The sequence below is a fragment of the Chiloscyllium plagiosum genome, unplaced genomic scaffold (assembly GCF_037043375.1).
Source record: "Chiloscyllium plagiosum isolate Xiang-an unplaced genomic scaffold, Cpla_swu_hap1 HiC_scaffold_40, whole genome shotgun sequence".
Lineage (NCBI taxonomy): Eukaryota > Metazoa > Chordata > Chondrichthyes > Orectolobiformes > Hemiscylliidae > Chiloscyllium > Chiloscyllium plagiosum.
Window position 1 is genome coordinate 15187364 of NW_028270178.1, and position 11424 is coordinate 15198787.

The following is an 11424-nucleotide window of genomic DNA, read 5'->3' on the forward strand; positions in this document are numbered from 1 at the left end:
CAGACTAATTGCATGACCAATCTAACAACACATAAGATGCTTACAGGTACATCTATGTCAGTGCCTAAGTGGAGAAGCCCAAAGAAGGTCCGAGCTTGGACAGTTAAGCTTAGACCTTTAGCAATATATGCAGCAGCGAACCATGATACATGAGACTATCCACATGCAGGAAACACACAGTGAACCGACACTTGTCAACGGGGAAGGACATATTAACCCCGGGGATTAGGGTTCCGTGCAGGTTATCCGAAAATGCTGGAACAAGCTGAGGAGAGTGGGACTTTCGTATTGACGAAATCATCACCTACTTCCATCCAAGTGGAAAGACGACACATATGGTGCAACCATAATCATTGGACTAACACTCTCCCACCGGCACAAGCTATCTCTAACACTGAGGTAATTGGAGCTGAGGCAGAGGAACGTAGAGACGGGCAGGGCACACAGGAGGCTAGTACCCCTCAGCAGGGTTGCGACGAAGGTAAATATGGCGTTCTTGGGGATAAATATTACTCCAACATGATAACAATGCAAATGTGGAGCATGGACCTTCTGCTGGCAGCAGGGATAGGGAATACATGTGTACGCCCCTAATACCCCCTATCTGATGCCAGACCTGCAAGCTCATACTTGGAGACAATTACCTTAGCACACCTGGACTGGTAATATCAGGGTCACTCAGGCTGGGAGGCAAAAACAAATTAGAAGTGCAGACCTTGCTGATTTAAAATGTGAACGCGCCTATGGCAATTACTGGTGTCAATGGGTAAACTACACGGCCGTAATGATGGCTAGACAGGACTGTTTCTTGTGTACAAAGGCTACTCTCTCATACTATGTTGTCCCTATGCCCTATAACTCGACCACCTGTACTCAATGGCATTTGCAGCACTCCAGCCGACATTTTATCCCGGATGTTACATCAACTTACATGCACACCCAATACCTCTTCTACTTCAGGCCTCGGCATTCTATCAGCAGGATGACCCGGCCAGGCATTAACTCCAATGTTGGTATGGCTACAGTACTCCGTAGTCCACCAGTAAGACTAATTACACGTTCCACGTGGGTGCTTTCAGGATACGGGAAGGGTTGAGTTTTGAATGCTTTAAGCGAAGTGGTTCCACACTAGTAGGCTGTTTTAAGAGTCTTTGTGGGAATACGATTGAACTGAAGGTGGACCCCACATTTGAGGTTGTCTTAAATTCTAAACGCATTGCACTGGCAGATACTTGGTAGCTGTGTTGTAAAAAAGGAGGGTTGCACCCGACGCTGCCCGCTGAATGGAACGGCAGCTGTGCCCGTGTAATGCTAATACACTAGGTAGTTATATCACCACAGGCACAGCTTGATGCTATGTCACACTCAGCCAAACTAAGCCACGGTATGTTCCTGATCAGATGATTTGGATTGATAGCATAGGACAGCCAAGAGGTGTTCCTAATGAGTTTAAGGCTGGCAATGAGATTGCAGCAGGCTAAGAGGCTCTGCTCCCAGAGATAGGGGTTAGCAAGAATGCTAAATGGATTAATTCCATTTGCTACAACCAACAGAGATTTATCCATTATAACGGCGATGCCCTTGTGGCCTGGAAAAACAATTGAATACTACTAACAAAATGTCACAGCAACACAGATCGGCCGAGGATTGGACACTGGCAGAAAGTATGGTTTGTGTGATGTTTGGGGAGCATTGCTGTAAATTTGTACCGAACAAAACAACCCCTGCGGGATCTTTTACTAAAGAAATGGAAAAACTAAAGAGTCTAAGACAGGAGCTAAAAGACAATGCGGGGTTTGGTCTTCAGGCTTTTGATTGATTGAATAATCTATTAGGGTTATGGGCAGCATGGTTTGTCAAGATTGGTCTTATCATTGGTGCGGCGTAATTTATTGTCACCTTCATCTTTTGTTGTGTTTTACATTTTATTAAGTCTTTTTAAGTTTGCGATATGACACGGCAAACTGTGGTCAGTTCATCTGCCCCCAAAAGTGATTCCTCCACTGACGGAGCCCCACCACTCTACTTTTATGATCTGTCAAGTGCCACGGTGCAAGAAATGTAACCACTAGGGGACATCGATGATACTTATGAAGTGTGCGCGGGTCCTAGATTGTGAGGAATCTTGGGACTTCTTTTCCTGTTCTGATAATTGGAGGACAGGTATTTGGCCCAATGGACCCCCGAACGGAGGAAGAACCCATTAATTTCCAGACTCCGAAAATTATTTAGTCTGTATTGGGATCTACATTGTTTGCATTGGGGGCAAGAGTGGCTTACCTTTTTGCCTTCTTTCTCTAGGTGAGACCATTAGGTCTGAAAGGGGGACATATGGAAAATAAAGAGCATGAAAGCATGGGAAGTGTCAAAGCATGAAGATCAGTGGAGAATTGTTGCAAGGCTTGTATGGAGGATAATATAAGGATAGTGGAGTGCTCATACACCAATGAGCAGAGTAAGATTGAGGCTGAAAGATCACTGTGGCGGGTTGAGATAACATAGTTAGTAAAGTCAGCTCCCTGATAAATATCATCATGGCAGGATCGGACGATAAATATTTGGGACATGGAATTAAATATCTAATTAGTAGATAGTACAGTCAGCTTGATACAGGACATTATCGTAATAGATGGAATAGCTAAGTATCAAATTTGACAGGTAAGTCTGGAATGGAAAATCGTTGCAGCAGAGGTGAAAACAAATATCTAATCATGACATTAGGAAAATATTGAATAGAGGCTGGAATTAACGACCAAAGTTGCAAAGGCTCACACTAAATATGTAAGCCGGACTTTAGAATAACATTAAGAAGAATGTAAGAAAAACTATAGGGGTGCAACTAAAGAGATAATAGAATCTAACATTTCTGGTTTATTGTGTATTCAGTGATATAGTTGGACATGCTGATAAGCTAACCCAAAAATGATTTTTAAAAAAGACATAAAAAAAACCATGGACCCTGAGGATTGTGGCCATTAGAGAATATGCTTTCTGAGTGTATGGTTTTTTGTTTGCAAATAAAAGACCTTCTTCTAAAATAATACTCTGTGTCTCCTGGTGATTCTCTATATTTTCTCCACGGCAGTTGCTGGTTTAAATTAAGGAGGAGGTTTTACCACGTGTTGTAACAGTTTGAGGACTCGTCGCCCGGCATTTGAACTGGTTTAGCCGGATATGAACACATTTGTGAGTCCGAAAAATCCCTGCAGATTTGAATATTTGCAGGTTAATATCCTGGACCTTTAGCTAAAACGTGGATGAGACAATTTGTTTACTTTCGCTGACTTGCGGTTCATTAAATTAAAAGTGAGACAACTGGCTCTTAAAAGTTGTAAAGAGGTTCTGGGATTTGAAGATGATTCGTAAATTTGCCAAGAACGTTTCGAAGGAAAGAAAACGGCCATACTTTCAGAAATGGCAAAGTAATTAGATTTGGGTTTGGCCAAGAACTGGCAAAGCTGAAATTGTAAGGGAATTACACAAATACTTAGGTGTCTCAGAGAAACAGACAAGTGCAGTAAAGTACAAGAAAATAAACTACAATAGTGGAAAATGGAGTTCAAAAATAAATAAAGAGGGAGAGAGGACATACAGAGGGAGAGAAAGGGAAAGAGAGAGAGGAGAGGGAGAGAGGGGAAACGAAAGAGAGAAGGTTTTTAGGCAACAAAAAGAGAGAGAATTTGAACTTGAGAATTTGCGAGTTAGTCAGCAAAGTCAAGTTTATAGGATGGAGATTAAAAGAGAACGTAGCAGTGTACAACAAAATGTTAAAATTCTGCCAAATGTTGATGTGAAAGATGTAGAAGCCTTCTTTATTTCATTTGAAAAATTATCTAGGCTGATGGATTGGTCCGAGAATTTGTGGGTAATGCTAGATCAGGCTAAACTGGTCAGCAGATATAGTGAGGTATTTGTCACGCTGTCAAGGGGTTCTGAAGAGCTTAAACCGTCTATTTCAAGTGCTTACGAATTGGTACCAGAAGAATATCGGAAGAGAGCCTCACATTCACATACATCTTGTTGCAGAGACTTTTCCTTGTTAACTGACTCACTGGAACTATCCAATCACCTGTTAAGCCTATCTTGGTTTGCCTTGCAATTTACTGCAAAACCTATTTTTTTATTATTAGATAAAATAACAGCTTTACCCACATTTCATTCATTGATAACATTTATAAAGCTCTGGATCTGGATCTTTTCATACCTACTATTACCAGTGCGATAACCTGTAGATGATCTGTTTATTTCCACTCTCAGTTTTCTGTTTATCATACATCCTGGCATAAAGTGTTGTTTCCCCATCAGTACTGCGCTCAGTGACGTATGTTAACTCTTTCGTGAATCAATAACACCTGTATTTGATTATTCTGTATTGTTGTGCGGGCAAATCCTTTCCTGAACTCAACCGTTCAACTCCTTTCAAAATGTTCCAACACATCATCCCACTGCTATTTCAGTTCCTTCAGCATGCTTATTTCATTAGATTTGTGGAGCAAAATGATCGTTCATTACCTTCTGACCTGTCTTACCAACCTGGCATATGTCAGGAGGCAGCCTATTACATTTCGTTGATGTACCATTCACTAATGAAAATTTATTGTATGGAAAATGTTGAACGTATAACTTTGGAGATCGTTCAATTTCGAATGTGAGAGTATGAGAATCACGCGCACACAAATTATGGATGAGTAAAATAATACTTCAAACATGTTTGACAAAAGCCTTTTAAACATTGTGCAATGCTACGAGCTTTGAGAGGATTTGTAGCACAGGTTGAGACTGTGGTTGTAGACTTGCTCGCTAAGCTGGAAGGTTCGTTTTCAGACGTTTTGTCACCATATTAGGTTACATCATCAGTGAGCCTCCGGATGAAGCATGTGGCGACATGGTGCGCTTTCTATGCACGTGTTTAGGTTTCCTTGTGTTGATGATTCCATTTCCTGTTGTGACGTCATTTCATGTATGGCTGTCATTTCTCAGGGATTGGTAAATAGGATCCCAGTCAATGCGTTTGTTGATAGAGTTCCAGTTAGAATACAATACTCATAGGATTTTTTTGCGTCTCTCCGTTTGACTTGTCCTAGGGTGGATGTGTTGTCCCAGTCGCAGTGGTGTTCTTCCTCATCTGTATGTAAGAATACTAGTGAGAGTGGGTCATGCCCTTTTGTGCCAAGTTGATGGTCATTTTCCCTAGTGACTTGTTTTGTGCTTGATTGTGCAATGCAGTGTTTGTTAGAGTTCTTGGAAGGTATTTTGTAATGACATTAGCTTTGCATATTTTCTGTGTAGCGTCTATAAAGTTCATTAGCTGCTGGTTTAGTGTGTTGTTGGATTTGTGGGCTGCCATGATGCCAAGATGTCTGAGTGGTCTGGCAGTCATTTCTGTGACGTATTTGATGTAGATGAGAGTGGCGAGGTTTCTGGACGTGTTTTGTCTGCTTGTTTATTTTTATTACTGAGAAATCCGCGGCATGTGTTCATTGGGTACACGTTTTATTTAAAATACTGCATAAGTGATTTTCCTCTGGTCTGCGTAGTTCCTCTGTGTTGCAGTGTGTGGCGACTCGTTGAAACAATGTTCTAATGCAGCTTCGCTGCTGGGTGTTGGGATGATTGCTTCTGTAGTTCAGTATTTGGTCAGTATCTATTGTTTTCCTGTAGACGCTGATGTGAAGTTCCTCATTGCCTGTTACCTCTACTGTAACATCATGGAATAGCAGTTCGTTGTTTTTTCTTTCCTCCTCTTTAGTGAATTTTAAGCCAGTAAGTGTGTTATTGATGGTGTTGGAGGTTTCCTCGAACTTGTTTCATTTAGCATGGTGACGAAACATCTGAAAACGGACCTTCCAGCTCAGCGAGAAAACCTCCGTCCAGATACTCAACTGAGCTACAAATCTTCTCAAAACTCTCGAATAACTATGAGAGGAATGCACTAAAACTGGTCTGAAAATGGAAACCCACTGTTATCTGACAGATAGAGATGAAGAGAGGAAGTAGTGATGCATGCAAATATGTTACAGATTTGCCACATTTTGATGAGAAAGATATCGAAGCCTTCCTTATTTTATTTTTAAAAAAAGCTAAGCAGTTGGCATGGCCAGAGAACTTGTGGATAATGCTAGTCCAGACAAAGCTGGTAGGCAGAACTGTTGAGGCTTTTGCTGCGCTGGTAATAGTGGGTACGAAAAGAGGTTCTGCATATGTGTAAAAGGCTGCTTAGGTGTCTATGAATTGTAACCATAAACGTACACAGAGTGATTCAGAAACATAAATCGGGAACCAGGTCAGACTTATGCTCAGTTTCAAAGTATTAGCACAGTTATTTTGGTAGATGTGTGCCGGACTTAAAAATAGAAAAAACATGTGAGACATGAAGAGAGATTATTCTGATGGAAGCGTTTAATACCTGACTTCCAGATCTTATAAGAATTCATCTGGATGAACGGAAAATGCGGGTAGTGAGAAGAGCGGCAGAAATGGCAGATGATTATGAAATGACGCAAAAGGTGTAATTTCTGGCATGAATTTCGGCCTATGAGAGAAATTCGGAGAAGGCGAGATTCTTCACCGCAAAGCAAAGTGTAGATGACACTGCTGAGAATATTTGTAGCTCAGGTTGAGGTTCCGGGAAATGGCATGGTAAAACAGGCTAAGACAGTGGAATTGTTGTGTCGTCGTAGTCTTAGCAGACCATAGGAGCAGCTCTCTCATCAGAGGGAAGCGACTGATGGAGATGAACATTGGGCAAGCAGTAGTAAGGAAAGGGACGATGCTGAGAGTGTGTGTCCTTCATAATAACCTCAAACCTGTGATCTAAATTGAGGGCAAGTGTCATTGGGATTATTAAAGATGTTAAAAAATCAAGAAATAATTTACCAGTGAACGCCAATGTAATGGATCATGTAATTGAATTCAATATTACAAGTCTGGAAAAATAAAGTTATCCAAAATTCTGCACATCATGTCTTAACGAGCAGCAAATTCGGTTTACTACAGGCCCTGTGCTTGCTGACCCATAATGACTCCTGATGTGGTTTCATGGTTAAAACACTATTATTACTGCGATATGGCTTGTACATTAACCTGTAAAATATCTACTGTGAAGATTGGATCCTTGTCGCGATAGATGTCTTGACGTTTATCATCATTGCTAACAATACTAAATATTTGCATGTATGTAAAACTGCACATTTATAATTCTGTACCTGCTTTCTTGATAAAACAAATAGATACAAGCTGCAAATAGACAATTAGCATTCTTACCGCTAGCATAATGGCAAGCATTAAGAAAAAGGAATAAATTCCCACTGCAATTTCATTGAAATATCAGGAATTTATGTAATAATGCAAGAGTTGTGAGGCAAGTAAAATTCACATACATGTCTTCAAGTCCCATGGCATTGCTCTCCATCAAACCTGCCCACACCGCCAACTTCTCAATTCTCTGAGAGGATTGTCATCGTCAAATTCTAGCCTGATGTGCATTCTTACTTAAAATTGCTTGCATTGCTGTCGGCCATTTCTTACATTCACCGACGTCACAAGCTCTGGAACTCTATGCCTCTATCTCTTTGCCTTTCTGTTACTTTCCTCTCTTTGTACCCTTCTTCAATTCTATGTCTTCAACCAAACGTGTTGTAATCTGTCCCAATAGCTTGAGTCATGAGAATTATTTTCTAATGTCTTGCAAGAAATTATATAAGTTGCTATTGCGCCAATATGGTGCAAGTGGATTGTCAACTAGGCAAATATGGTGTTAAGTGCAGTTTCAAAAGAGAATGGGCCTATTTAGTCTGACAAGTCTTTGCATTTGTGATTATGCTTTGTCATATTCATATGCTATCTCCTACTATGATTCAGACATTTGAAAAAAGCACTTGTAAAGAGCAGAATTCGTTAAACGTTTTCTAATTTAGGAATCCAACTAATCACTGCCGAGATCTGATGTATTTTGCCAACTATGAATGTGTATGCTTGTAATCAAGAGGATATAGTTTAATTCTGAATAGCAGCTCTTTTTCCTTATCAGTTTGCTACACGTTTATTAAAACACATATTCTTAAAGAATCACTGTTGATATTATTCAAGAAATTTAGAATAGTCTCTCTAGTTGTAATTTACAGTAGTTAAATACACAAATTGGCGAGTGTAATAATAAAATAGAAAAGTGAAACTTGTAGTGCAACTCGTGAAGTAGAAGAGCTTGATTACGAGTGCATTCCTCCGATCAGAGCTAAAACATTGCAGAAAATAAATCTATTTGCAGTACATCTTAGCACCAAACTCAGAATGGGACCCCACTGCAGATTTTGCATTTCTTAATCCTACAGAATATGTCCTTTGAGTGTCAACCACGGTTCAGTTTTGTTTTGTAAGTACAATAAAATCTGTTCTCGATTGTTTTAAATAACGATATTTCCAACAGACTGAACAAGATTCAAGGTCAATCCTTTATGCCTCTTTCAGTCATTCCGACTCATTTGTCTTCACTTCTTCACCTTTTGCTACACAAATTCAAACAAATAATGATATTGTTCAAAGTAAAAATGAAAATCAAAATGAAGTACACATCAAAATTAAACACATTAATGTTTAACACTTTCACAACCAAATATTTTTGTGATTCAATATGATACTGCACTTATAAATATGCAGGTGATAATCGTTGTCAATTTTCAATGTTTTATGTATCCTTATATCAGAGCAGGTCAAGGAATTATAACAGAACAAATATGATGTGGATGAACTCAGTGAGAGTGATGCAACGTATTATAAACCTAGGGAAAAAGATCTTGCGGTTTGTTTAACATACACTATAATACTAGTTCATCATTCAAATCAGTACTTGCTAACCATAATGGATGAAACTACCAGATTTCTAAAGACAATTCTGTTATGGAGTATGAGAGCAAAGACAGTGGTGGAGGAGTTAGTAGCCTAACTCCTCCAATACCTTCGTCCTCCAAAACTCCTTGGTCGCCAATACCAGTTACCTGGTATTGGCGACCAAGAGCAATTCAGTCAGACCAAGGTTCTAATTTTACTGCTGGGGTGTTTAACGAAACCTTGTGTCGCTCAGGCAGACAGCACTTTAAATCAAGTCCGTACGATCTTGAATCGCACAGAACGTTGGAAAGGTGGTATTAGAACCTGAAGACCATGTTGAGAGTGAACTGTCAGAATTACACGAATGGTTGGGGTAAAGGTGTCCCAATTCTACTGTTTACCATCGAGATGTCCCAAATGAATCTACTCCATTTACTTGCTTTGAGTTATTCGAACATGAAGTGGAGGGACTTTGAAATTAATTACAGAAAAATTGACAGCGGAGAAGTCAGAGATCTCAGATTTGGATTGTGTATCTGAGGTAAGGGAGAGATTAAATCGGGTAGGTGATTTAGATAAACAGCACCTGAAGCGGGCCCAGCATAGAATGAAACGGAAGCCAAATTAAAACTGTAAAATTTGGATCTTTTCCTGTTAACATTAGTAGGAGATCCACTGAAAGTCAGGTTTAGTCGTCTCTATCAAATTTAGAAGATAAAAAGATTCCGGTACAATATCTATTAAGTATGCCGATTAGAAAAAGCAAAGCCATATCGGGTATGTCAAGCGAATATTTTGAAAATTTACGATATTAGAAACAGATACATGTCAAAACATGTGCAAGTTACTGCCCCACATTGTGAGGAATCAAATCTGGGTTTTTCAGAGTTTGATATTTCTCAAAATGCGTTATAAAATGAGGCGGTACTTGTGGAGAGTGATAGGTTACTGTGTCAGGAGCAAAGAAGCGAGTTGAATGATTTGCTGCAGCAGTATGGAGATACATGCAGGAATAATATGTGGAGAACCAATGTGGCAGTAGGGAATCCTGTTTCGACAAAACAACACAGGCTTAATGCTCTCAAATGCTGTCAAAGCCACCAAGGTCCAGAAGGAATTGGATGGGATGCTAAACGAAGATATCATCGAATTAAGTCAGAATGAGTGGAATTTGCTGATTGAATTGGTTCCAAACCTGACGGGGCGCAATGATTTTGTGTGGACTATCTGAAGATGAACGTTGGAACAAAATCAGACTGTTATCCAATAGCAAGTTTGGTGGACTGTATAGAGAACGTTGGGCAAGCGACTTTGGACAAGCTACTATACAAAGTGGTGCTGTTTGCAATGATGAATGCACCAGACACATTACAAACACTCATGCAGAGAGTTGTGACAGGATGAACAAATTGTGCATTTTATCTGGTTGATGTACTCATCTTTAGCGAATCATGGAAAGATCACATGATTCAGTTGACAGAGCTCTTTGAATGATTACGACAAGCAAAACAGTTATTAAAGTTAAGGAAAATAGAATTTGCGAAGCCAGAGGTGACGTTTGTGGGACATACTATCGGTCACGTAAGGTGATGACAGAAGGATGATGATGGAATTGAGCGGCTGACTGGTTGCTTTTGAAAGAAACTCAAAATCCATTATTGTGTTTGGTACTATCTGTACAACATTTTAATGTTTATGTGATAAACGATGTGTTGGTCACGATTGCGTATCCGGAGAACAATCCTATTAAATTCTTGGAACGATTTAAAGACAAAAATACGCGACAATTTCGATGGAGTCTTGTATTACAGACTTTCAATTTATAAATTTCACATGTTGCAGGTCATAAAAATGTGATAGCAGATCATTATCACGGATATAATGGAAAGTGTGTGGATAATTTTAATAATGCTGCTTCTTTAACAAAGTAATATTGTCCTTGCTTTCCAAAATATCTGAGTTTGGAAGCTTTAAGGGCAATTTTCAGTATAGCTTACACATACTGCCTCAGGTAAAAGGGTTTTAAGTTAAAAAAAAATCACATGTAAAATGAAAAGGAATGGTCAGTTTATGTAGTTCTGCCCTAAATTTTGTTTGGATCATTGCATAGATGCACGTGTTTGTGTAAGAACTCAAGTCGGTCAACAGATGCCCAGTCTCATGGACAATGTATACAGAGATAGTACAGTGCATTTGATCAAGCACGAAGTGTTGATCAAGAAACTCACTGTAGATGTCGTATTCTGCAATATAAAACGGCCCGCCGCCATGAAGAGCAAAATAATCGATTTTTTTTCGGCTTTTCATCCCTGGTCACTCTGATTTATAACATTCTGAACCCGAAGTCTCCAGCGACCATTCCTGCTCATTACGATGTCTCTGGCAGTCATACCATTAAGTAGTAATATCAAAATGAAAGGAATCCATGAAACTAAAGTATTTTGCAACTTGGAGTACATTGCACCTACAGGTGTTGTGAGAAACATGACATTGGGACAGTGTCCCCATTGAATATTGTTAATTGTGTATTTATGGTCATATACAAACCAAAAAAGGATGTTCTCTAGATATACCAACATCGCCATTAATATTACGACC